Source organism: Pelophylax lessonae (assembly GCF_965119305.1).
Source record: "Pelophylax lessonae genome assembly, chromosome: 5".
Classification (NCBI taxonomy): Eukaryota; Metazoa; Chordata; class Amphibia; order Anura; family Ranidae; genus Pelophylax; species Pelophylax lessonae.
The window spans coordinates 202,249,099-202,276,097 of record NC_138772.1 but is presented as its reverse complement, the minus strand read 5'-3'; the positions used below and the strand labels follow the sequence as shown (position 1 = coordinate 202,276,097).

General features: G+C 44.2%; 1 protein-coding gene across 1 annotated transcript in view; it reads right to left on the bottom strand.

Annotated features, from left to right (window-relative positions):
• Positions 1-26,135, bottom strand: part of RALA (RAS like proto-oncogene A) — a 70,900-nt gene extending 44,765 nt beyond the window's left edge. Inside the window, exon 1 of the mRNA XM_082259304.1 lies at positions 25,873-26,135. The gene's annotated coding sequence lies outside the window, so the exon portion shown is untranslated. The remainder of the gene's footprint in view (positions 1-25,872) is intronic.
• Between the last annotated feature and the right edge of the window lie 864 nt (positions 26,136-26,999).

The window sequence follows — 26,999 nt, the reverse complement described above, 5'->3', positions numbered from 1 at the left end:
AGTTCGCCACCACTGCCCTAGAGGAAGGGTCTCAAATGGGCGGCCCTCCAGCTGTTGCAGAACTACAAGTCCCATTATGCCTCTGCCTATGGGAGTCATGCTTGTAATTGTCAGCATGGCAATGCCTCATGGAAAATTGTAGTTCTGCAACAGCTGGAAGGCCACCAGTTTAAGACATCTGCCCTACAGCACTGTGATTTGCTGAGTTGGCAAAAAATGCTGCATGGCCATGTTTTTTATGTTTTGGTGTTGCCACCTGTGACGGTGCTCACCGTCACTGGGAGTGAAGGACAGAAACTTGATGATTTGGGTTGCTTTAAGTGGGACAGTGATGTTTGTCAGCCATGTATCTCAAGAGATATGTGAGGACTGTTCCTGATTGATTCTGAACATGTGAAAGAGCTATTCACATTGGCTTCTGTTCCATGTCCTTCAATGTTAGAGACAGGCTTTCCCTATTGTTTGGGTATTGAGATAATGTGTATTGTGTTAAGTCTGCCTGTCCCATTGTTAAATGTTAATGATCTCACATTGTTCTGTCCAGATGGCCAGATAATTAGTTCAGGTTAATTCGGTTTCTGTATACAATTTCATCTGCATAGGATAATGTAATCAGGCAACCCCTGACCTGTGTGTAGTAATTTGATCAGGAGGGGGATTTGCTCATGTGTGTATAAATTGAGTGTGAAACTGTTCAATAAAGGAGAAGGTTGCAAAACTTGTACAAGCTAAGTTGTTGGCTAGCTTTGTATGAGGGTGGCTGGGAAAATCTGGGATATAGGTTCAAGACTTCAAGAAAGCCGTATACTGACGGAAGACCACAAGTACAGTGTGGGTCGGTGGTTCTGTTACACCACCCTATTCATTTGAATAAGCAGCCATAACACAAAGCAGATTAATGCCTGAAAAAAAATGTGTTTCCACTAATCACCAGGACACTGTGGTGTGAATGGGCCCTTGGATGATCCACAATAGTGCCGCCAGTGTGACAGATGTACCCTGTATTCAGTGTTTAAGGATTATATAAAAATAGCAAAAATTTAAGGATCTGATTAAAAATGCATATGCTTAAAAACAAATAATTATAAAATTGATCCTAAATCTTTATTTCATTGTTTCCCTTTACAGTTCAATGGATTTAGCAAGATTAGGCAAAAGTAACTATTCTTTGGCTTATTGCCATACGAAGCAACCCTTCCACTAATTTCCAGTGATCTAGAAAACAGGACACAGGCAACCATTATTTCTGCTTTAAGAGAATAGTTAATTTTCATATTAGCTGAAATAAACATAATTCATATAAGCAGTTGAGGGCACTTGCAGTTCATGGGACTTTATCTGCAGATATATAAAAAAAAAAAAAAAAATCAAGGTTAAAAAGAATCTCAGATTTCAGCATTTCACGCTGATCAACTTGCTTTGTCAAGGCATTTAGGAATTTCCAAAGTGACCTTGGGAATAAAAACTTTGAGCTGCGAGTTCCTTCTAGACTACGGTGATATTGCTGTATTCCACCGCAGCACATGGGGGGTCACCATAGTTATGGGACAGAGAAGCTCTGGCCGGGTGTGTATATATATATACATATATATATATATATATATATACACACCTTTAGTTTCCTGATTTTGTGCTGCCCATGTCCCTACTGGGGAGATATCTAATTTCCTTTCTTCAGTGGCAGCGGTCACTCTGACAGAAAGTTGGGAAAAATCCCACCATTGACAGTTGTCACCAAACACCAGTGGCTACCCCTGTCATGGAGACAACTCTCAAGGTGCAATTTCTATTTGCTTTGGTCTCGTTCACATGTCCTATTCAAGTAAAACAGGCTGCACTGCAATCTCAAGTAATGAACATGGTTATAGCGCAGTGTGGTGGGCTTTTAAGTTAAAATAGGCCGGGCAGGAGGCAACATAATGATTTTAGAGCTGCCCATCAACTGCCCCTTGAAAGAGGAGCGATAAACTCTACAGCGCATGTAAACAAGGCCTAAAAACTGACACAAAAGATACAAATTAAAGCGGTGGTATACTCATTTTTTTTACTTTTACCTACAGGTAAGCCTATAATAAGGCTTACCTGTAGGTACAATTAATATCTCCTAAACCTGCACGGTTTAGGAGATATTTGCCCTGCATGCAGTCACTAACGCTAGCGGCGCATGCGCTCTGAAGGTCCGGCGGACTTTCAAAGTTCCTTGACGGCTACTTGCCGGAAAGTGACTCCCACACGCATGCACAGGAGTGACGTCATTGCGGCTCCGGCCACTCACAGCACCGGAGCCACCGAACCCGGAAGAGACGCTGAGGGAGCAGGACAGCTCCCACACCGGTGTCCGGCGGTCCGTGTCGGGGCTTCGTTTTAAGGTAAGTATTTGATAATAAGCTAGTATGCAATGCATGCTAGCTCATTATGCCTTTGTCTTGCAAGGTTTTTTTTTTTTTTTCAGGCAGTATACAACCGCTTTAATCTGACATTTTGCCTCGGTTCACACTAGATGTGGTGTGAATTCACGATGCTTTAAAATGGCGGCCCGTTCATGTAAATCGACTGCGGAGTTTATGCTCAGTTAAGGACACCCCGAAACTGGTTTGAGAAAGAGTGCGATTCTGGTGCGCACACAAAAAAAAAAGCACGAGTTTGGTTAAAATTGATCAATACAAATCCATGGCTCAAATCGCACCCCAGAGACACCGAATGTAATTCGCACAAGGAATGTGCTGTAATTCCTGTGCAAATTAAATGCGTTGTCCCGCACCGCATCAGTGCGAACCTAAGCTAAAGCAGAACTTCATTCCTCAGTCAACACTGATTATTTTTACAGCCCATTCAGACTGGCGCGACACGACTTTGTGGGGCGACCTGTGAAGACACGGTGCACAACGTGCACCGCGACTTCGGCGTGACTTGCACGGACTTCATATAATTGAAGTCAATGCAAGTCGCCTCCAGGTCGCCCCAAAGTAGTACAGGACCCTTTTTCTAAGTTGGAGCGACTTTTGTCTTGTCGCTCCTATTAGAACAGGGCCTCTTTTGCTCTATCCAAAATGAAAACTAAAGTTTTGCCAAAAGTTCTACTTTAACCACTTAAGGACTGCCCCACATACATTTACTGTGGCTGGGCCGCCCTTAACCGCAAAATCACGTACCTGTACGTGATTATGTTCATCAACTCTAGGGGGCGTGCGCCGCCAAAGCCGCACTTCCACTGTGATTGAACACAGCGGGAGCCAACCAGTGGGTCCGGCGGCCATGATCATTTAGAGGAATGACAGAACGGTGGTCTGCCTATGTACACAAGGCAGACCGTCGTTCTGTCAGACAGGAAGAGAGATCTTGTGTTCCTTCTAATCAGGGACACAGATCAGTCCACCCCCCCCCCCCAGATCAGTCCACCCCCCCCCCACAGTTACAAAGCACACTCTAGGAGCACACTTAACCCTTTGATCGCCCCTGACGTTAACCCATCTCTTCCTGCAGTCAGTCCATCCCCCACACAGTTAGAAAACACTCTCTAGGAACACACTAACCCTTTGATCGCCCCTCATGTTAACCCATTCCCTGCCAGTGTCATTTATACAGTGACAGTGCATTTTTTTTAGCACTGATCACTGTGTTAATGTCACTGGTCCTCAAAAAGTGTCACCGCGTTTCAGATTTGTTGCAGTCCTGCCAAAAATCGCTGATTGCTGCCATTACTAATAAAAACAAAAAAAATAAAAGTCCATTAATCTATCCCATAGTTTGTAGACACTATACCTTTTACGCAAACCAATCAATATACGCTTTTTAGGATTTATTTTTTTTTACCAAAAATATGTAACAGAATACAAATTGGCCTACACGGATGAAGAAATTAGATTTTTTTAGTGGTTGTGTTTTATAACAGAAAGTAAAAAAATATTGGTTTTTTTTTCATCAAAATTGTCAGGTTTTTTTTGTTTATAGCCCAAAAAAAAAAAAAAAAAAAAATCGCAGATGTGATCAAATACGCTCTATTTGTGAGAAAAAAAGGACATATTTGGATACAGCATCGCAAGACTGAGCAATTGCCAGTTAAAGCAACGCAGTTCCGTATCACAAAAAATGGATTGGTCAGGAAGGGGATGAAATCTTCCAGGGCTGTAGTATTTTAGGACACACATAAATGTAGATCTGTATCCCATTAAGGCTCCATGTACACGGGACGCTGGAAATGGCCGTTTTGGAGCAGTTGGGCGTTTTTTTCAGAAGCCCCTGAACCCATCTACATTTTATCTTATCTGTCCATGTACACCAGGTCGTTTACAGTCATTTGCAGGCAGTTGCGTTCAGGGACTGTTTTTAGAACGCAATTATTTGCGTTCGAACGTGTGTTTCCCGGCGTTTCAAACGCACAAACGCGTCCGAACGCAATGACCCGCGTTTAGCGTTTGCGTTTTTCCATTTTACAGGGGAATCATTTTTTTGACCTCTAGGAACGCTTCTAAACGCAAACGCTGCTAAACGCCCGCTAAACGCGGGTACAAACGCGACCGAACGGACGTTTCAAACGTCCTAAAAATTCCAGCATTCAAAGGGACTTTTATCAACGTCCCGTGTACATGGAGCCTAAAACATCATGAATTTTATTTTTTGATTTAATCAGTGTAAGTATTTAAATCTGACCTGCCATCAGACCTCTTGTAGTCCCAGTACAGCAGAGCTTAAACGTGAGAGGCAGAAGAAGCACAAGGAGCTAATAAGTTCACGTGCTGACAAGAAGCATGCTGATTGCAAGAAAAAGCAGATTGACAGAGGGATGAGCTCATCACTCTGCTGCTTCTCCTTTCACTGTCCTGTCACAGGCTGGGGAGGACACGGGCTCAGAAGAAGTGGCCTGAAAGATCAAGATGGAGGACATCTAGTGGTAAAAAAGCACTTTGGGGGAAATCTCTGCATTGAAGGTGAATATTGCAGCAAAAGTGATTTTATTTTATCTTTTATTTGGATGTTTATTTCAACCTTTGTAATTTTTTGGCTGGAGTTCTGCCAAAATCACCAGACTGGAACAATCATGTGCACATCCATATCAGATGTCTCTACACCTGCTTGATTTAAGCCACCAATGGGTGAAGCAAGGATGATGACAGGTCTGGAGGCTGTGACAAATGTCAGCTTCCATATTTCTGTCCTGACAGATTACTGTTTATGTAGCTGTAGTTCAGGGCTATCCCTGCACTTCTGAGAAACACATGCAAATTGCAAAATGAGTCACGGAACAGCAGCATCCATCAGAGCCTACTTGCTCCCAGAGGTGTTGAGGTTTGGGACAGATTCCCGTAAATTCAATTTAAACAATAAAACGGTTCTATAGCATTATTTTGTTGCTGGGCATATTCCATTTTTTATTGGTAAAGGAAATATGGATTCAAGACATGCAGAGCATTATGGTTCATAGTGAAATCCATACCAATGCATTCAGCTCAGCAACTGAGACATGAAAATCCATTTCCCAAAAATATGCAGCATTCTAGCTCTCAGCAAAATGAACAGGGCTATTATATTTTTATCATTTTAAAATAATTTTGGTGGAGTGATTATATTTTTTGATGCCTGACAAGTGAGTTGCTTAACCACTTCTGGACCGGAAAAGATTTTACCCCTTAATGACCAGGTCATTTTTTGCAATTCGGCACTGCGTTACTATAACAGGCAATTGCGTGATCGTACGATGCTATACCCCAGGCATCACTAAATGGCGGACCGCGGTCCGGATCCGGACCCAGTTAATGTCTCATCCGGACCCCTGCAGGCCCACCCTTTAGAGTCGTTCTGCCCACAGCCATCACCACTGCCAGTCTCACAGAGCCAACAGCTGGAGGCAGGACAGCTATAGACAGAGGGCAAGGGCTATCCAAGTTAACAAGCAGGTGATTGGTTGCGAGGATACAGGGCGGTCATTGCACAAACATGCAATTCGGACCTCTGCTGGAAGAATATTTTACTGACTGGACCTTCGTAAATTTTAATTCAATACCCCTGCTATACCCTAATAAAATGGATGTCTTTTTTTCTTTTGGTGGTATTTGATCACCTGTGTGATTTTTATTTTTTGCGCTATAAACAAAAAAAGAGCAACAATTTAAAAAATAAAAAACAATATTTTTTTTACTTTCTGCTATATAACATTTCCAATAAAAAAAAAAAAAAAAAAAAAATCTTTTCATAATTTTAGGCCAATTTGTATTCTGCTACATATTTTTGGTAAAAAAAAATCCCAATAATCATACATTGATTGGTTTGTGCAAAAGTTATTGCGTCTTCAAACCAGGGGAAAGATTTATGTCATTTTTATTTATTTTTATTAGTTATGGCAGCGATCAGTGATTTTTAGCCGGACTGCGACATTGCGGCAGACAGATCGGACTTCTAACTCAGTGGTTCTCAACCCTGGCCTACAGGGCCCACTAAAAGGCCAGATTTGCAAGATAACTGAAATACATCCCAGGTGATATCATTTGCTGCTCAGTGATTGCAGTGCTCTAGTCTGCATCTCCTCAAGGTAATACTTAAAATCTGGCCTGTTAGTGGGCCCTGAGGACCCGGAGTTGAGGACCACTGACCTAACTGACATTTTTGACACTTTTGGGGAGGACCAGTGACATTACTACAGTAATCAGTGCAAAAAATATGAAGTTACTGTAGTAATGACACTGGCAGGGAAGGGGTAAACAACAGGGGCGATCAAAGGGTTAAACATGAGCCTAGGGGGTGATTTCTAGCTGTGAGGGAGATGGGCTTGTAGAATAAACACAGGAACCTGTGTTTCTAAATAGGAGAAACACAGGAGCCCTGTGATGACTCCTGAGAGAACAACGGTCTGCTGTGTTCTCTCTTAACAGGGAGCGATCGCGGGTGCCCGGCGGCCCCCCAGGAGCGCTCCCGTGATCCGCCGTACAGGTACAGTGATTCGCGGGAACCTGCTGACCTGCCGCCGTATTTTGACAGCAGCTGGTTGGTAAGTGGTTAAAGTCGGACTAAGGGAAAACTTTTATTTTTAGTTTTGGATAGAGTGGAGAGGGGTTAGAATACTTGTTGGTGTTTATTGCTGTCTGGGCCCCTGTTTGGCAAATTCACCCACTCTGTTTGTTCTTCAGTCTGTTATCACAAAAAAAAGTGAAAAAAAAAATCCTAAATTTTGAGTGGTCACCAGAGCAGGAATACACTGGAGAAATCTTCAATGAGGACATTAACATTTCCTTTCACTTCCTGTTGTGGCTATAGGGCAGGAAGTGAAGGGAAATCTTCCCCGATGGAACAGGGATAGTAAAAACAAAACAAAAAGTATAACGATCACATGAATACCACTATCTGTGAATAATATTCCATTATCCGTGTAAGGGCTCTTTCACACAGGAGGACTCCACCAGCAGAGATCCGCCTGCTCAGTGGGGGGATCTGTCCACAGATCCCCGCTCAGCAGGGGGATGACATGTCCATCTCTGTTTCGCTTATGCAGAGCAGACACAGACACAGTCCGCTTTCCTCTATGGTCAGTTGGATGTAAACCTCCTGTACGTTTACATCTGATCCAAGCCACCAGATGGATAGGGAACGGATTCCCCCATCTGTCACTTTTTAGCCGATAGGATCGGATCAGACGTCGGTGTAAATAGACGCATATTGTTAGAAAGGTCGATTCGGTAGGTCACAGGCTAGTCGGTAAGTTGAGCTTGGAAATTTCCTTGGTTTTGTTTGACATACATCGCCCTTCCAGTGCTCCTTGATGCAAAGACCAGTTTATAGGTGGAGGCAGTGACCACTAGTTTGTACTGTTAGTATATTGGCCAGGCAACGCACTGACACCTTTGCTACCATAGTGCTGCTATGTGTTGGGTGTTCAGTGTGCCCCTGTACCCTTAAAGCGGTTGTAAACTCAATAAAAAAAAAAAATAAAAAAAAAAAAACCTGCAAGACAAAGGCATAATGAGCTAGTATGCAACGCATACTAGCCCGTTATGTGTAACTTACCTGAAAACGAAGCCCCGACACGGACCCCCGGACATCGCTGCGGGCGCTGCCATGGTCCCTCGCCGTCTCTTCCGGGTTCGGCGGCTCCGGCACGCTGATTGGCCGGAAGAGACGGCTCCGGCGCGATGATTGGCCGGAGCCGCGATGACGTCACTCCCGCGCATGCGCGCGGGAGTGATTTTTCCGGCAAGCTCCCGGCAACTTAATTGAAGGTCCCCCGGACCTTCAGAGCGCATGCGCCGCTCGCACGAGCGGCTGCATGCACTGTAAATATCTCCTAAACCGGCACGGCATTATTTGTACCTACAGGTAAGCCTTATTATAGGCTTACCTGTAGGTAAAAGTGTCAAAAAGCGGGATACTACCGCTTTAAGGAGGGGTGGGCTCCTTCCAGGCTTACCTGCCCTCTGCCCATGTGCTTTTATTGTGGAGACTCTCAGAAGTTAAGAGTTAGGTCTACAGAAAAAAGGGTGCCTTGACAGGGCCTGTAGCTTACGCATGTTTCTGCAAATGTGTGCAAACTAAACCCCTGTTTTTAATGTATATTGTTAGACAGGTCAATTTAGTTGGTCGCAAGCTGGTCGGTAAGTTGAGCTTGAAAATGTATTTGGTTTTGCTTACTTGGTCGCCCTTCCAGTGCTCCTTGCTGCAAAGACCAGTTAAAGGTGGGGGCAGTGGCCACTTGTTTTTACATCACTGTTTACATCCACTGCTCCATAGAGGGCAATGAATGGTCCGATTGGTCCGCCGTGTGAAAGGGGCCTTACTACACACCAGACCTGCTAGTAGAGTTTAAAGCATAATTAAAGGTTTTTTAGTGTTGGAAAAGGGATTAGAACCCTTGTTGAGTTTTTATTGCTGTCTGTGTCCCGGTCAGAGATGTATAGTAACTAAGTAGAACTACTTCACTACTGTACTTAAGTACCGAAAGGCGGTATCTGTACTTTCCTAGAGTAGAATTTTTTTCTCCTACTTCCACTTTTACTTCACTACATTTTTTCGATGATTTCAATACTTCTACTCCAATATTTTTTTTTTGTACTGCATAGTTACTCGTTACAATTATAAAAATTACCACTGCCAGAACAGTAGATGGCAGGTTTCATGAAGCTCAAACAAATGTGTATAATGTCATGTGTAAATGAGCGCATACGAAAATAAATGCTACTCTATGTATAAATAAAAGCTGCTATACCAAATCTTTCCACTAAAAAGAAAATATGAAACAAACAAATTGTGATTGTCCTTTAGCCCCAGTTCACACTGGGGCGACCTGTGAGGCGACCTGGTCGCCTCACAGGTCGCCGCAGGTCGCCTCCCATAGGGAAGCTGCGGACCTGTTCTGATAGGAGCGACACAAGTCGCTCCGACTCAGAAAAAGGGTCCGGAGCTTCTTTGGGGCGACCAGGAGGCGACCGCCATAGACTTCAATGTTACGAAGTCCGTGGCGGCCGCTCCGAGGTAGCGGCGCGCTGCTCGCACCGCGACCTCGGAGGTCGCGGTGCGAAGTAGCGTCGCCCCAGTGTGAATGGGGGCTTAGGTTCATCATTTGAAATAATAAAAAAAACAATATGATGTTCAAACTTTTGACTTCTTTGATAACTACATAACACAGTACTTGTACTTTTACTTTCAGTACTTGAGTAGCAAAATTTAAAAAAAAAACTACTTGCAATACTTAAGTACAAAAAATGTTGAATACTTTAGTACTTCTACTCAAGTCACTTTTTGATAGAGCACTTCCACTTCTACTCAAGTCACTTTTTGATCGAGCACTTGTACTTTTACTCAAGTATGGGTTTTGAGTACCTTATACAACTCTGGTCCCGAATAGAGAGTCATCCTCTCAATTTTTCCTGTATACCATTATCACTGTGAGTGAAATGAAAGAAAATCTCACATTTGAGTTGTCATTAGGACAGGACAGACATGGTGACCACCATGGGATCCATGATTTTGTAGGGATTTCCTCTCACTTCCTCTTTTGGCTATGGGACAGGAAGGCAAAGAGAAATCTCAAAAGGGACACAGATGGCAAAAAACAAAACTCTTCCTTACACTATCCAAAATGAAAAACAAAAAAGTTTTGCCTTTAAAGTTCTACTTTAACCTTTGGAAGTCATGCACACAGGCACAGGGAGGCTTACACCCCAAGAAGTAGCATATTTCTGCTAGTCACAGGGAATTTGCATATAGCAGTGGCCAGCAGCCTGTAAAATTCAATGACAGGCTGAAAGACATTACAGCTGTAGAGACGTAACCGCATATCTGAACACTTACAAGGGTACAGGGACAGATGAGTGGCCTAGACACAGACAGTCTGTGACCTACAGTATAGAATTTAGACATATCTTCCTTACATATGCCTGCGTAATCTCAAAGTTGATCCTGGTCAGATCTCACACCAAGCTGTGGACATTATCCCAAACTACCCATGAGGAACGCCATTTTGGTTATGCTTCTCCGATGGATCACAGGAGTGCAGTTCGTTCTGCACACTTGTGACCCGTGTTCAGCCAACAGTGGGATAAAGCACGCTGTCAGCTGACGTCACTCAGCTGGCCCAGTATGGGAAATATTCCAACTTTACAGTCGGGATCTACCCAGATACCTAGAGTATCAGCTGGCTCGGCCTTTTAGCAAGCAGCTGGAAGACTGAGGCATCCGCTCCCACATCTCCACAGCACAGCGCTCCAGTGAGCGCTGGAGTAGTGGAGCAGAGCAGAGAGCCGGTGACTGACAGTCACCAGCTCTCTGCTCACTGAAGGCAGAGAACTGAGCGATCAGCAGATTGCTCAGTTTTTGTTCTTAAGAGGCAGTGGGGGACAGCTGCAGCTTGGATCGGTGCTGCAGCCATCTAGGGGAGTATGACGGTTTATTTTATTTTTTTAAAAGCCATGCTTCTCTTCTCTTAAATTGAAAGTTGGAGATTGGGTCACATGCTCCCGATACCATGTGAAGGAAAAGAGATTATTACAAACTACTACAGGGTCAGCATTAAAGTGAACCTATTGTCCAGACAGAACAGTAGTAGTTACAAACAGTAAATTCTTTAATCTGGTCCTAGGTATCGTACCACACTTGGCGTTCAGTCAGTTTTGTACACTAATCAGTTGAAACATATCCCCCTACATAAGTTGTAGCTGTTTATCTGCAGCCATCTCTTCTCTACAGTCATTCAAAGCACAGAATTTATACAGCATTTTTCAGTTCCAGCAGGCAGAGGGTGGAGATCTTATGTCACACACTGCCCAGCATAGAGCTACATTTATTCTGAGACCTGAGTGATAGGAATGAATACATTCCTTTCTACACAGTCTCATAGGGAAACGTGCAAAGCTGGGAAGTCAATCACCACCTGTTTTCTGGGCAAGGCAATCTCCCGAGATTGTCTGGTGTCTTCTTGTTCCACTCATTTCCTGTTTTGGCTATGGGACAGGAACTGAAGGGAAATCTCCCTAGAGGGACACGGATGGCCAAAAGGTAACAGGGATTATAATTAGGGATAGACCGATATGGTTTTCTCAGGGCCGATACCGATATTTTGGTCACAACATATCAGTATTGGCCGATATTTTGCACATTTAAAGTTTTGAAAAATAGACAATTTTTGACACAAATCTGGTACTGAACATGTTAATTTTTGTTTAATGCTTAATGGCTGGCTTGCTGGCACCCTGTGGTGTGTGGCTGGCTGGCAGGCACCCTGTGGTGGGTGGCTGGCTCCCTGTGGTGGGTGGCTGGCTGGCTCCCTCCCTGTGGTGGGTGGCTGGCTGGCTCCCTGTGGTGGGTGGCTGGCTTGCTGGCACCCTGTGGTGGGTGGTTGGCTTGCTGGCACCCTGTGGTGGGTGGCTGGCAGGCACCCTGTGGTGGGTGGCTGGCTCCCTGTGGTGGGTGGCTGGCTGGTTCCCTGAGGTGGGTGGCTGGCTCGCTGGCTCCCTGTGGTGGATGGCTGGCTGGCACCCTGTGGTGGGTGGCTAGCTGGTACAGGGCCTGTGGCTGGCTGGTACAAAGCCTGTGGCTGGCTGTCTGGTAGCCTGTCTGTGGATGGCTGGCTGGCTGGTACCCTGTCTGTGGATGGCTGGCTGTCTGGCACCCTGTGGTGGGTGGCTGACTGGCACAGGGGCTGTGGGTGGCTGGCTGGTACAGTGCCTGTGGCTGGCTGGTACAGTGCCTGTGGCTGGCTGGCTGGCTCGCTGGTACAGTGCCTGTGGCTGACTGGCTGGTACAGGGCCTGTGGATGTGGGTGGCTGGCAGGCACCGGGCTGCTGTGTGTGGGTGTATGGCTGTGATACACTCCCGCGAGACTAGTCCCGACTCCAGATGAGGCTGTCCAAGGTGAAGGAGGCGGCCTAAGAAGGCAGAATGACGTCACAAAAATATCGGCAATATCGGCCAGTTCCGAGGCCGATATATATCGGGGAAAGTGCATATCGGCTCCCGATATATCGGCCTTGCCGATAATCGGTCTATCCCTAATTATAACCCTCCCATACTCTTTAAAATTAAAATTACCTTTACTTCTATTTTAACCTCACAGTAAAAAATATAGTTAAAAAAAATAAAATACATAGCCTGTTAGATACCAACAAATTGCAGCATTATATCAGTAGTCCATTTTAAACAATTTGATCAATTTCATGCAGACACTAAATAATACATTTCTGCCAGCTCTGGAGATTGCCTTATCTCCATGTGAAAAGAACTGTACAGGGAAATAAAAATCACACAGCACCAAAATGATTAGAATTGAGAAACGTCACTGCAAAAATTAGATGTACACTCTTGGGAAAGATCACAAATTTCCATGGAATAAAGATCCCAAAATGAATTCAGCCAGGGATACAGTCACCATGCAGCAGCACAATATAACAGTGCCACGCCTATGAAATTGAATGGTCTTCATTTTCAGCATTGGTAGAATTTCTTTATTTGTAAGAGCCGTTGTGAGTAGGCTTAAATCCGTGCACTTCTGACACGTCCAGGATACAATTAAATGATAAGGGGGTAAATTAAATTTGACTTATACATCTAAATACGTTTTTTCAGAAGGCCAATTTACAACCATGTTATTTATGGAGCCCGGGGTCACAGTGTTTTAAAATAAATGCGCATGTCTATGCAATGGCTATGTGACTGCGACCAGAATAAACCTGCAGCAGCACTTGAAAAGTAAAAACAGATAATTGTAATAAAAATAAAATGGCAACAATCTAGTGAGTATACAGTTAACTGCCAGGTCATTTCAGTCCAACTGTTGAAATAGGCTACAAAAAAAAAATGTATCTTTAGTCCTGGTTCACACATATGCGATGCGGAAACCCTGCAAATCCACTGCGGGTTCCCGCATCCCATTCAACTCGCAGGCAGTTTACACTGCCATATGCAAATTGCTGGGGATATATATATATAAATTATATTTTTAGCGTAGACCCTAGAGAATAAAATGGCGATCGTTGCAATTTTTGATGTCACACGCTTTTTGTGCAGCGATCTTTCAAACACAATTTTTTTGGAAGAAATACACTTTCATGAATTTAAAAAAAAAACAGTAAAGTTAGCCCAATTTTTTGTAGAATGTTAACGAACATGTCATGCTTCAAACAGGGCACACTCGTGGAATGGCGAAAAACTACGGTACTTAAAAATCTTCATAGGCGACACTTTAAATTTTTTTCCAGTTACCTGTTTACAGTTACAGAGGAGGCCTTGTGCTAGAATTATTGCGCTCGCTCTAACGACTGTGTCGATACCTCATGTGTGGTTTGAACACCGTATACATATGCGGGCCCAACTTACGTATGCGTTCGCTTTTGCTCGTGAGCACGGAGGGACGAGGCGTTTTCATTTTTTTTATTTCTTATTTTATTTTTTAATTTTTACACCGTTTCTTTAAAAAAAAAATGTGATCACTTTTATTGCTGTCACAAGGAATGTAAACATCCCTTGTGACAGTAATAGGCAGTGACAGGCAGGCCCCAAATCCCTCTTCTGCACTTAAAAGCTTTCAAAACGCCAAGTTTGGGTGTTTCAAATGCTGTCACTTTTTTTATTTTTTTTTTCAATCTGGCACCTTTAGGGCTCCAGTGCTCGGAAGTGATGTCATGATATCGCTTCCGGGTTTCTACATCGGAGACCCGATCACAGCTGAATCTGGCTTTGTTTGGGTCTTTGGCCAGACGGCGGACGTGCCGGCTGGTCAATCAAGTCTCCCGGTGGGACGGGAGACCTGGAAGAGCCACGGAAAGCAGTGGGAGGGTCAGCCAAGAAAGCCAAGCATCAGCCCTAAACACAGTACTGGGGTGATGCCTCTAGCTGCACCGATCATCCCGGTACAACCCCCTGAAGCTGAGGCCGCATGTTTGCCTTCGGTCGGCCTGAAGGGGTTAATGAGGACAATCAAGCCTGGTACACACTATTTGTTTTTTTCCGTTCAACCCAGCGGGTTAAAAAAAAAAAAACCTCAGCTCCGGTCGGAGCTGCTGTAGTCGCTATGCAAAGTACATACAGCGATCTCCCCCCACTAAGCTATTGTGTTCCAACAGGGGGACGGCCCCCCACCAGAACACTCCAATCAGCTACCAGGCCCCCTGAACTGCATGCAGGAACTGCTCGCCTGGAAAGGGGCTAACAAAACCCCAGGCGCCAGGATGCAATTTCTAGTTGCCACGGTATCCTGGCACCTGGGATTTGTGGAGCCCTGGTTTAAGTCCTAATGTACTGGTATGTACCACACCACTTTTTCCTTTTTGGATAGAGTAAGTAAGGGTTATTACTCCTGTCAGGTTTTTTTGTGTTCCATTGGGGAAGATATCCCTTAGCATCCTGTTCCATATCCAAAACAGGAAGTGAGAGAAAATCCCTCTAAAGCAGGGATCTTCAAACTACGGCCCTCCAGCTGTTGCAGGAACTACATGTCCCATGAGGCATTGTAAAACTCTGACATTCACAGACATGACTAGGCATGATGGGAATTGCAGTCCCTGAACAACTGGAGGGCCATAGTTTGAAGAGCCTGCTCTAAAGTAAGGGAATCCATGGTAGTCATCAAAACTATTGTGCCCATTGGAAGATTTCCCCTCAAATCCTATTCTAAATTTGGGATTTTCTTTTACTTTCACTCTTGGTGCTAACAGTAAACAGGACAATAGGAGAGAGCGAATCTCCCTAACAGAGATACAGACCGCTTTTAAAAAAAAAAAAAAAAAAAAGTTTAATCTTCTAGGCTCACCATAAACATTACAATCTGACTATATTATATTATATCTGTATACAGTAATCAGCTTTAGATCTACAAAAATGTGCAATGCTGAGGACCCACCTAAATTATCAAATAATTTCTATCTATTGTGCAGGTTTTACACAAATCAAGTTACTTTCCTGCAAAATTTGCTTGATTCCCCCAACAACACAGACAGTGTCGAAAGGGGAATCCCGCCAAGCCATTGTATTCTTCTAGTGCACAGGTGTCAAACACAAGGCCCGCGGGCCGAATGCGGCCCCCCAGGCCATTTCATGTGGCCCTCGCACCTCTCATGCAGCTGTGGCAGCCCCCTTGTCTCTGCCCCCATCTTTTCTCTGTAGTTGGCAGCAGAGAGGACAGAACTCCTTTGCCAGATCCTACAGTACTCTGTGCAGCTGCAGGAATGCTCATCTTTGCCCCCCCCCTCCTCCTCAGCAGTCCGCATCAGAGAGGAGGGCAGAACTCCTCCTACAGATCCTGCACCTCTCTGTGAAGCCGCAACACCACCTTGTCTCTGCTGCCTCCCCTGGTCTCAGCATTCAGCAGACTCTGGAAGCTGACTCCAGCCCTTCTCTGGTTCTCCTCCAGCCCCTGCACTTCTTCCCAGATCCACCCTCCGGTAAGGGGGTGCATTGTGATGTAAGGGTGTAAGGGAGGGGTGGGGTGCTCTGGACATCTAATCTTACAGATATAACCGGCCTTTGAGGGAAACCATAATGCTGATGGAAGTGGAGTTTGACACCCCTAATCTAGTGGAAGGGCAGGGGAAACCATCCTCACTGAGAGAAGACAGTGATTAGTGCTAGCAGCTATACCAGCCGCTAACGATAATCAAATGTAAAAACCTGGCAGGCTGGTTGTTCCCAAGTTGATCAATCAACTTTGGTACATTCAGCCTGCCCATACATGGTTTGAAACTCGGCCGGTATCTGCTGAAGCGGCCAAGATTCAAACTGTCTATGGCTGGCTCTAGGCAGACCCTTGCAGTACATACTTGATGATAGATCTAAAGAATATCGTACAGATTGTAACATGTGTGATAAGCTTTAACCCTCATTTACATGTCCAAGTACAACCAGGCAGCCGATTCCTTCATCATGAGTCAGAATATTCACATATCTGAATTCGTGTTTGCATGTATCCAAACATTCAGGGTCGATCATCTGTCCGCAATGACAGATAACTGTTAGCCGTGCCTTCGGTTTGCCTGTTAGTGCTTCATACCTGCTGAGCGCCGCGGCTGTTCGCACATCCCTGTGATTCCAGCTATAGTAATCCACTGACTGGCCATTTCAGATGAGTGAATGAGGCCTTAGAAAGCTCGTATCTATCCAAAATAGTTATACATGTACCACGGGCACCCATTACGCATGTGCCTTGCTTGTTCCCTTTTACCTGCAAATATACCTGACAGGGTCTAAATGGAAAACGCTCTGCAGTATCTAATTACATTAAAACACCCACTATTCTTTTGTTTCACAGAGACAATGGGGCTGATCTACTAAAGGCAAATGGCTATTCACTTTGCAAGGGAATTTTCTCTTAGTTTATCGAATAAGATGAAGCTCTGCTGACTTCCATCATCTACAATGAGGATCTAAAGTTCGGGCACCCCAGGTAAAAATTTGTATTAATGTGCATAAAGAAGAGAAATGGAAATATCTCCAAAAGGAATCAAATTACAGATTAGACATTCTTATAATATGTCAACAAAAGTTAGATTTTATTTCCATCATTTACACTATAACAGAAAACAATGGCGTCTGCAAAAGTTTGGGCACCCTGCAGAGTTAATATCTTGTACTGCCCCCTTTGGCAAGTATCACAGCTTGTAAACGCTTTTTGTAGCCAGCCAAGAGTCTTTCAATTCTTGTTTGAGGTATCTTTGCCCATTCTTCCTTACAAAAGTCTTCCAGTTCTTTGAGATTTCTGGGCTGTCTGTCACGCACTGCTCTTTTAAGGTCTATCCATAGATTTTCAATTATGTTGAGGTCAGGAGATTGTGAAGGCCATGGCAAAACCTTCAGTTTACGCCTCTTGATGTAATCCCCTGTGGATTTCGAGGTGTGTTTAGGATCATTATCCATTTGTAGAAGCCATCCTCTCTTTAACTTTAGCTTTTTCACAGAAGGCATCAAGTTACCATCCAAAATTTGCTGAAATTTTATTGAATCCATTTTTTCCTTCTACTCGTGCGATGTTCCCTGTGCCACTGGCTGCAATACAACCCCAAAGCATGATTGATCCACCCCCATGCTTAACAGTTGGACAGAGGTTCTTTTCATTAAATTCTGTGCCCCTTCTCCAAACGTACCTTTGCTCATTCCGGCCAAAAAGTTCAATTTTAACCTCATCAGTCCACAGAACTTGTTTCCAAAATGCATCAGACTTGTCTATATGTTCATTTGCAAAGTTCAAACGCTGATTTTTGTGGTGAGGACGTAGAAGAGGTTTTTTTCTGATGACTCTTCCATGAAGACCATATTTGTACAAGTATCTCTATAGTGGAATAGTGTACCACAACTCCAGTGTCTGCCAGATCTTTCTGGAGGGATTGTGCAGTCAAATGTGGGTTTTGAATTGTTTTTCTCACAATCCTGCGAGCGGTTCTGTCTGATATTTTTCTTGGTCTTCCAGATCTTGCTTTAACTTCCACTGTTGACTGCCATTTCTTAATTACATTCCAAACAGAGGATATTGACATCTGAAAACGCTTTGCTATCTTCTTCTTCTCCAGCTTTGTGAGCGTCAACTATTTTCAGTTTCAGTTTTCTAGACAACTGCTTAGAAGATCCCATGGTGCTGATTGTTGGGGCAAGGTCAGATGAGTCTGGGCAATTAAAACCTTTGAGATTGACATCACCTGGTCTTCCCAGACGATGACTGAGAACAATCCATGACACTGGCAGGTCTCAGCCTTGCAAAGGGGGCAGTGCATGCTATAAATTCTGCAGGGTGCCCAAACTTTTGCAGGCACCATTTTTTTGTTTTCTGTAATTTTGAAAGTGTCAATGATGGAAATAAAATCTAACTTTTGTTGACATATTATAAGAATGTCTTATCTGTAATTTGATGCCTTTTGGAGAATTTTCCATCTTTCCTTGGCTTCTTTATGCACATTAATACAAATTTTTGCCTGGGGTCCCCACACTTTCGATCCCCACTGTGATCACGTACAAGCTGTAGGTCAAATGAGAAATTCGGGAGTTTTTCTTTTTATGACAAGAAACAGATACTTGTTCAATTACAAACAACAATGATTTGGCAGTACTGGCACAGGCTCTGTTGATTCATACACATTTTAGCTTTAATGATAGGTCCACTTTAGGTAGAAAGGTGCATGAGGAACAAGAGGAATCACCTAATTAACAATGGTGACCTAATGTAGGTGATTAGGATTACATGAACAAAACTACCTTTATTCTGGGGCTATTATAAAATGAAACATGATCTTATTCAATAGGGCAGTATCCCCAAGCAACCAATTATCTCAGTTTACCATAGTGTCATGGTACCAGGAAACCAGCCCACACGGGGATGCAGGTAAAATAAAGCAGTTTATTGGAGCAAACAACAATAAACACACAGCAAGAGTGAGGAAGTGAGAGCAGGAACAAGCCGGGGTCAAGTCCAGAAGCAGGTAGTCATCCAAGCCAGGGTTGAGTCCAGAAGCGGGTCATCTGCCGATGTGGGGTCGAGAGCAAGGAGAGTCGTCAGCCAAGCCAGGTCATGCATGGAGGAACACAGAGAGCAGAAGACTAGCAGGGATGCACCTTGGAGCACAACGCAAGGCCAAGGACTGCAACCCATCAGGTGATAGATATAGTCAGAATATCATCACTGTGTGACGCCCAGGCAGCAGGCAAGTGATGATGCAATCAGAGTTTATAAGAGGCAAAAGTCTGCACATGTCCAAGATGGCTGCCAACAGGTGGACAAGGTAAGACCTTGACACATAGTCAGATCATGTAAGAGAGGGTTTCAGATAGGCTTCCATGGATTAAAGTAGGTGTAACCCAATCACAAAAATCTCATAATCATAGGGCTCATTCACACCGGTGTTACACATGTAGCTACAGTCTTGTACACAGCATTCATATGCAGCCATATGGAAGTGGGTGGGCCCATTTGCACATCTATTTTCCACTGCCAGCCAGCTGTATCCTAGCAACCTAGGATGCTAGGCAACAGGGGTCACTTGTGTCCTGGCAACAAAATACGCTAGGGTGCATTGGCTGTCTGCATCCTAGATATCTAGGATGATAGGTGTCAGAAGCCGTCTTTGTCCTGGCAACCAAGGATGCTAGGGGGCAGGAGCTGCCTGCATCCTAGCAGCCATGTACGCTACAGTATAGGGGCCTCCTGCATCATAGCAACCATGCATGCTAGGGGGTAGGGGCCGCCTGGATCCTAGCAACCATGCACGCTAGGGTGTAGGGGCAGCCTGAATCCTAGCAATCAAGGATGCAAGGTTGCAGGGGTCTATTATTGAGCTCACGCCACTGACTACACATTTTTTATATTGTCAGGCCATGGCAAGAGACATGGCCACATTTGCTGTACTGCTGGCTGCATGTACACAAACAGTACATGTGTACTGCATACGGACAGCTAAAATGCCCTGATCCTGCATTTTCATTTTGTTACGTCTATGTCCTAACACAGCCTTTCTCAACCTTATTACCCCAAAAGAACCCTTGAATTAAACCTGTGGTCTTAGGGAACCCCTGCATAAATTAATTAATCAGGGCCGAGTGGGAAGAATGCCCCTTGCATTGGTGGTCATTGGGAAGAGTGCCACCCTTACAGACAGCTAAAAAGATCACTGGTGTCATTCTGCTAGCTCTGTCAAGTGACGTTGGATCTGGGCAGGCACTATCAGTTGGGAGGTCAATCAGCCCCAGCTCAAGGAACCCCTAGATACCCCGGAAGGGAACCCTAGTTGAGAATGGCTTTCCCAACATGTTAATGTACATTTTAAAAAGTTGTTTTCAATCTTTATAAATCAGCTGCTAGAATTCAAATAATACCCAAGAATACTGCCTTGAAAGGTTCAGCACTTCCTGTTATGGGTTGACAATACTGTCTCAAATTGCCAACCAAGGCTCAAAAAACTAAGCGAATAACACTGCATGAATTTTTGAATTATAACAACCGTATTTATTACCTCAGGAGCAGGCAAAAAAGAAAAAAAAAAAACTGCATATGTTTTTTTTTTTTTTTTTGTGATATTTAATGCATTTTTTACCCCTTATTTTACCACAGACTGGACCTCCAGCTGCAGGGGGAAGTTAAACATTTAGATGTGATATTCCCAAAACTGCAAAAGGTGACAGTTTCAGCTCAGAGATGCTGGTTGTCAGGGAGTCGGGACCCACCAGCTTCCTAACAACCAGTGACTTCTTCATGCCCTGCTCATTCAGATGTCAGCCAGGGATTCCCAGCTGACAGGGGATTGTAAAAAAAAGAGCCAGAACACAATACAAAATGGTGCTGGGGTTCCTCAAAATCCATACCAGGCCCTTCTGGTCTGGTGTGAATTTTAAGGGGGACCCACTGCCCAAAAAAAAGGCCTGGAGGCCCTCCCCTAAATATCTGTACCAGACTAGGGATGCACCGATCCGATATTCGGATCGGATATCCACGCCGATATGGCCATTTTAGATGGATCGGGGGATCGGTAACATTGACCGATCCACTGGCCAATCCGGTTTTTGCTGAGTAACGGCTCAGCCATCCCTTACTTGGTGCAGTAATAGTATGGGAACCGCTACTTCCTGTATAGGTCCGGCTCACAGGCGGAGTGATATCAGATGCACTCCACCTGTGAATGGAGGAGCCGTACACATGAAGCAGCGGCTTTGCCCTGTACTGCAGCCGCTTGCTTTGTGTGTAGCTCCGGATCTGTTCCGGTATCGGCAATTTCACAACACCAGATATCGGTATCGGGTCCAAAAAAGTCAGATCAGTGCATCCCTATACCAGACCCTTATTCGAGCATGCAGCCTGGCTGACCAGGAAAGGGGAGGGATGAGTGTGCGGCCCCCATTCCTGACCCATACCAGGCAACATGGGGGTTACCTTGCCACAGGATGAACTCCCCTGGCAAAGTACCTTTCCCAATGTTGAAGAGGACAAGGGTCTCTTCTCCCACAACCCTGGGCCAATGGTTGGGGGGCTTATCAGAATCTAGAAGCCCCCTTTACCAAAAAGGGGGCTCCCAGATACCGCCCCCCACAAGTGAATGAAATTGGGGGGGGGGGGGGGGGGCATCACAATTTTCTTTGTTACGGAAACCATAGGCATGAGTTGGCATTTAACCCTTGTAGTTGCAAGAGTAGCCCCAATGCAAGGGAATTTTTTTTTCTTTTCTCCGTTCAGCTTTTAAGTGATAAAATTTACCGTGTATGCATGAATGCAACGCACCAAGACAGACCAGTGTAAATTGGCCCTCGGGGTTTACTTTAAATGACTTTGTATATTATAGATGCTTTTTGTCATGCCTTACAGGACAAGCCCGATACTGAAGCTAAATGGGGGCACAAAAAAACAGAAACTCCCCAGACATACAGTACATTATTTCATGGCTTGAAAATTCAGAGCAATTAATTTAAAATCCCTTTGAGGCATAAAAACGCAGACAGTATTATTGTGCTGCTCCGCAATGACATCTACTAATATTATAGAAGCCTGATCATAACATATGAAGGTCACATATTCCAGATAACAAATGAAGCACGACTCCCACTGATTTCCACCCTGGCTCTGCATCATTGGGAAAATTTCTATTTACTCCTCCAAGCTTACACATAAATAGAACATCTAACAGAATTCCTCCAGTAAAAGGAATCATTAGAGGCAAAAAACAATATGGCCAGGGAGCTGATCTATAGCAACAGGACACCCACTCAAACTTTCCGATTGTGCGCATATCTCGTCAAAAGCTCTCCAACTGTCCCAAAATGCCTTGGGTGGTAACCGAAACTTAATATCATAGAATTCACAGAGGAAAAAGAAGCGCAACGGAGATAATGACTTGAAGGAAAAGCCCTAAACATCAAGCTGCACCACACCCTAACAGAAGGCCTGCAAGATTTCAAATGCAAGATACGAACCCAGAAAATCCACTGTTTAATATTTCACACCAATGACAACACACAGATGCAATGCAGTACTATATGGCATCATTAAAAAAAAAAAAAGATGCTCCTTATATATGCCGTGTGTGTTTCCATATTCGACACATATAAAAGCATGTCACATTGTCACTTGGTATGTAAAGGACTTTAGACTCAACAGAAAGTATAAGCAATATTAATTGGATGCACAGTTACTTTTTAATTGTATGTACTTTAGGCATAGAGCAGCCAATCTCAACTATTTGACCCCAGTGTAACCCTTGAAATAACTTTCAGGTGTAGGGGAACCTCTGCTAAAAACAATTTATTGGAGGTCAGCGGGAAAATGACCCCTTACATTGGTGGTCAGTGGTAAGAACGTCACCCTTACATTGGTGGGCATTGGGAAAATGACCCCTTACATTGGTGGGCAGTGGGAAGAATATCACCGTTACATTGGTAGTCACTAGGAAGAACGTCACCCTTACATTGGTGGTCAGCGAGAAAAAAATGCCCCCTTATATTGCTGGTCAGTGGGATGAATGCCACCCTTACATTGGTGGATAGTAGGAAAATGCCCCCTTACATTGTTAGTCAGTTGGAAGAATGTCACCCTTACATTGGTGGGCAGTGAGAAGAATGACACCCTTACATTGGTGGGCAGTGAGAAGAATGACACCCTTACATTAGTGGGCAGTGAGAAGAATGACACCCTTACATTAGTGGGCAGTGAGAAGAATGACACCCTTACATTAGTTGGCAGTGGGATGAATGACACCCTTACATTGGTGGGCAGTGAGAGGAATGACACCCTTACATTGGTGGGCAGTGAGAGGAATGACACCCTTACATTGGTGGGCAGTGAGAGGAATGACACCCTTACATTGGTGGGCAGTGAGATGAATGACACCCTTACATTGGTGGGCAGTGAGAAGAACGTCACCCTTACATTGGTGGGCAGTGGGAAAATTACCCCTTACTTTGGTGGGCAGTGGGAAGAATATCACCGTTACATTGGTAATCACTAGGAAGAACGTCACCCTTACATTGGTGGTCAGCGAGAAAATGCCCCCTTGTATTGCTGGTCAGTTGGAAGAATGTCACCCTTACATTGGTGGGCAGTGAGATGAATGACACCCTTACATTGGTGGGCAGTGAGAGGAATGACACCCTTACATTGGTGGGCAGTGAGAGGAATGACACCCTTACATTGGTGGGCAGTGAGAGGAATGACACCCTTACATTGGTGGGCAGTGAGAGGAATGACACCCTTACATTGGTGGGCAGTGGGAAGAATCTTATGCTTACATTGATGGTCAGTGGGAAAAATGGCACCTTACATTGGTGGTCTGTGGGAAGACCCCTTCCTACACTGTTGCAGAATGTTATGCTTACATTGGTGGTGAGTGGGAAAAATTTCACCCTTACTAATGGTGGTCAGTGGGAAGAATATCATCCCGATAGGCAGCGGGCGAAATTCCATCCTTTTTATTGGTATCCGTGAGAAAAATGCCCCTTACACAAGTGGTCAGCAGGAAAAATATCACCCTTACAGACAGCTAAAAAGATGATTGGTGTCACGCCACTCTTGTAATGCTAAACAGAAATGACCCAAAAACTATACAAGTACCATCAACTGGGAAGTTAAATAGCCACAGCTCAAGGAACCCCTAGCAACCATGGCTGGAACCCTAACCTTCCATGGAACCCCAAATTAGAATGGCTGACATAGACACTCAGTCTACACTTCAAAAGCAATTCTCCTATATAAACTGTGTAGGCTGGTGTGCTTAAGCTCACAACACACATTACAATCTGATTGTGCAATCTCTTTTAGATCTACCAGCAAGTATGTAGTGCAATGACCTGCCTGACTGGATACGAACTGATTGGTTGAGATGGATAATTGGCCATTATTAGCTTTTAAGTGGATCTTTACATAGATTTTCTAAATTTATAGTTGATTGTATGGTCAGATCGCAAAGTGTATAGTAGTGAACCTTAGAAAACTAGAGACAACAGGTGATCAGTTGTCCATATCAACCAAATAGAGGTTGGGCTATGGTCCCATGCACCCATCTTCTCCACTCCAGACTTATTATACGTGTGTGTGTGTTGAAGTCAGAGCTGTCACATCACACATACATAGATAGAGATCATACATACATAGAGATCACACACACACATAGAGATCACACATATACATACACATAGAGATCACACACACACATATACATACATAGAGATCACACACACATATACACACACATAGAGATCACACACACACATAGAGATCACACACACACACATAGAGATCACACACACACACATAGAGATCACACACACACATATACATACATAGAGATCACACACACACACATATACATACATAGAGATCACACACACACATATACATACATAGAGATCACACATATACATACATAGAGATCACACACACATACATAGAGATCACACACACATACATACAATCATACATACACAGTGATCACACATACATACATAGAGATCATACATAGAGATTACATACATAGAGATCACACGTACATATACATACACAGAGATCACACACATATAGAGATCACACATACATACCTAGAGATCACACATACATACATACATATATACATAGAGATCACACACATATACATACATACATAGAGATCACACATACATACCTAGAGATCACACATACATACATACATATATACATAGAGATCACACACATATACATACATACATAGAGATCACACATACATACATACATACATACCTAGAGATCACACATACATACATACATACATACATACATATATACATAGAGATCACACACATATACATACATACATACATACATAGAGATCACACATACATACATACATACATACCTAGAGATCACACATATATACATAGAGATCACACACACATCTACATACATACATAGAGATCACACATGCATAGAGAGCTCACACAGAGATCACATATATATATATATATATATATATATATATATATATATATATATATATACACATACATACATAGAGATCACACATACATACAATCATACATACACAAAGATCACACATACATATATACATACATAGAGATCACATGTGCATATACATACACAGAGATCACACACATAGAGATCATACATACCTAAAGATCACACACATACATACCTACCTAGAGATCACACACATATACATACATAGAGATCACACATGCATAGAGAGCTTACATACACAGAGATCACACACACATACACACAGAGATCTCTGCCTTGTAGTGTTGATTTCTTAGCATACAGATCGGTACAGATCCCATAGCAGTATTATAGAGATGAGTATCAGGCTGTGTATGATGTATGGAGGCTCCAGCCTATCCCTGCAATGTCTCCCCAGTCCCGATCAGTCCTATATATAGCAGACAGGAAGCGGGCATTGTTCTCAGGGATGGCAGTGGCACACACACAGACAGTCGTGCAGCACTCACCTCTGTGCTCCTGGTCCAGTCTATGCGGTGTCCCCACACACGATCCTTCCTCCTTCCCTGTCTCCACACCCCGATCGGGGCCCTGCTCTCCCCCCACCGATCCTGCCTCCTCTCTCCCCTCCCTTCTTCCTATTTCCTCTTCCTCCTCTGGCTGGCCTGTACGATTCTCTATGGAGGGGATGGATCCGATGTTGGGGCCAAGGACGCGGGCTGTAGATGTTGTCCTGTGGGGGCCCAGATCAGCCCCGGCAGCTGTGTGTCTGTATGGGAGACCTGGAGGAGGAGGGGGAGGGGGTTGCGGTTACTAATGATGATGATGATGATGATGATGTTGCTATTTGCAGTGAGCTCAGAGCAGTGACCCGCCTGCTGGCTGCACGGTGTATATGGATGCTGGGGAGGAATGGGCGGACAGGTTATGTCACCGATCAACAAGGCTTTATCTGTGCAACTTTACTGCTAGTCCTGCCAGAGCCATAGAGTCTGATCATTCCTGCAGGAGGGACTGGTCCAAAGGACTGGCCTATGTCTGCAACAAGGAGCTCCAAACATTTCACTACCAGGACAACATCCTACATTTTATTAATGGGACAAAAAAACAGTTCTATACATCTATAAATCCTAAATACACTTTACTTGGATCTTTTCTGCACCATAGGATTCAGATCAAGGGAGAAAAAACTTCAGTAAAACACAGTCCTCCACTGACATGAGGATTCCCACCGGACCCCCTTATATCTGGAGTCCCCTCTACACCAGAGTTACTCTTACATTAAATATGCCATAGAAGCTTTAGGAGTCCCCCCTTACATCAAATATGCCTTAGGAGCCCCCCCCCCCCCATCAAAGTCTGCCTTAGGAGTCCCCCATTACATCAGAGTTCCTCCTGCATCAAACATGACTTAACCCCCCCTCCACTTACATCAAATCCTGTTTTAGGAGTCCTCCCCTAATTCAAAGTCTGCTTTAGGAGTCCCATCTCACATCAAATATGCCTTAAGAGCAGTGCTGTATCTTGGCCTAGGCCAACAAGGCCCAGGCCTAGGGCGGCACTTTGAAGGGGGGCAGCAAAAAAGCTGCACCCAGCATGAAAAATAAACAGCCTACTCCCGGCTCCCGCACGAAAA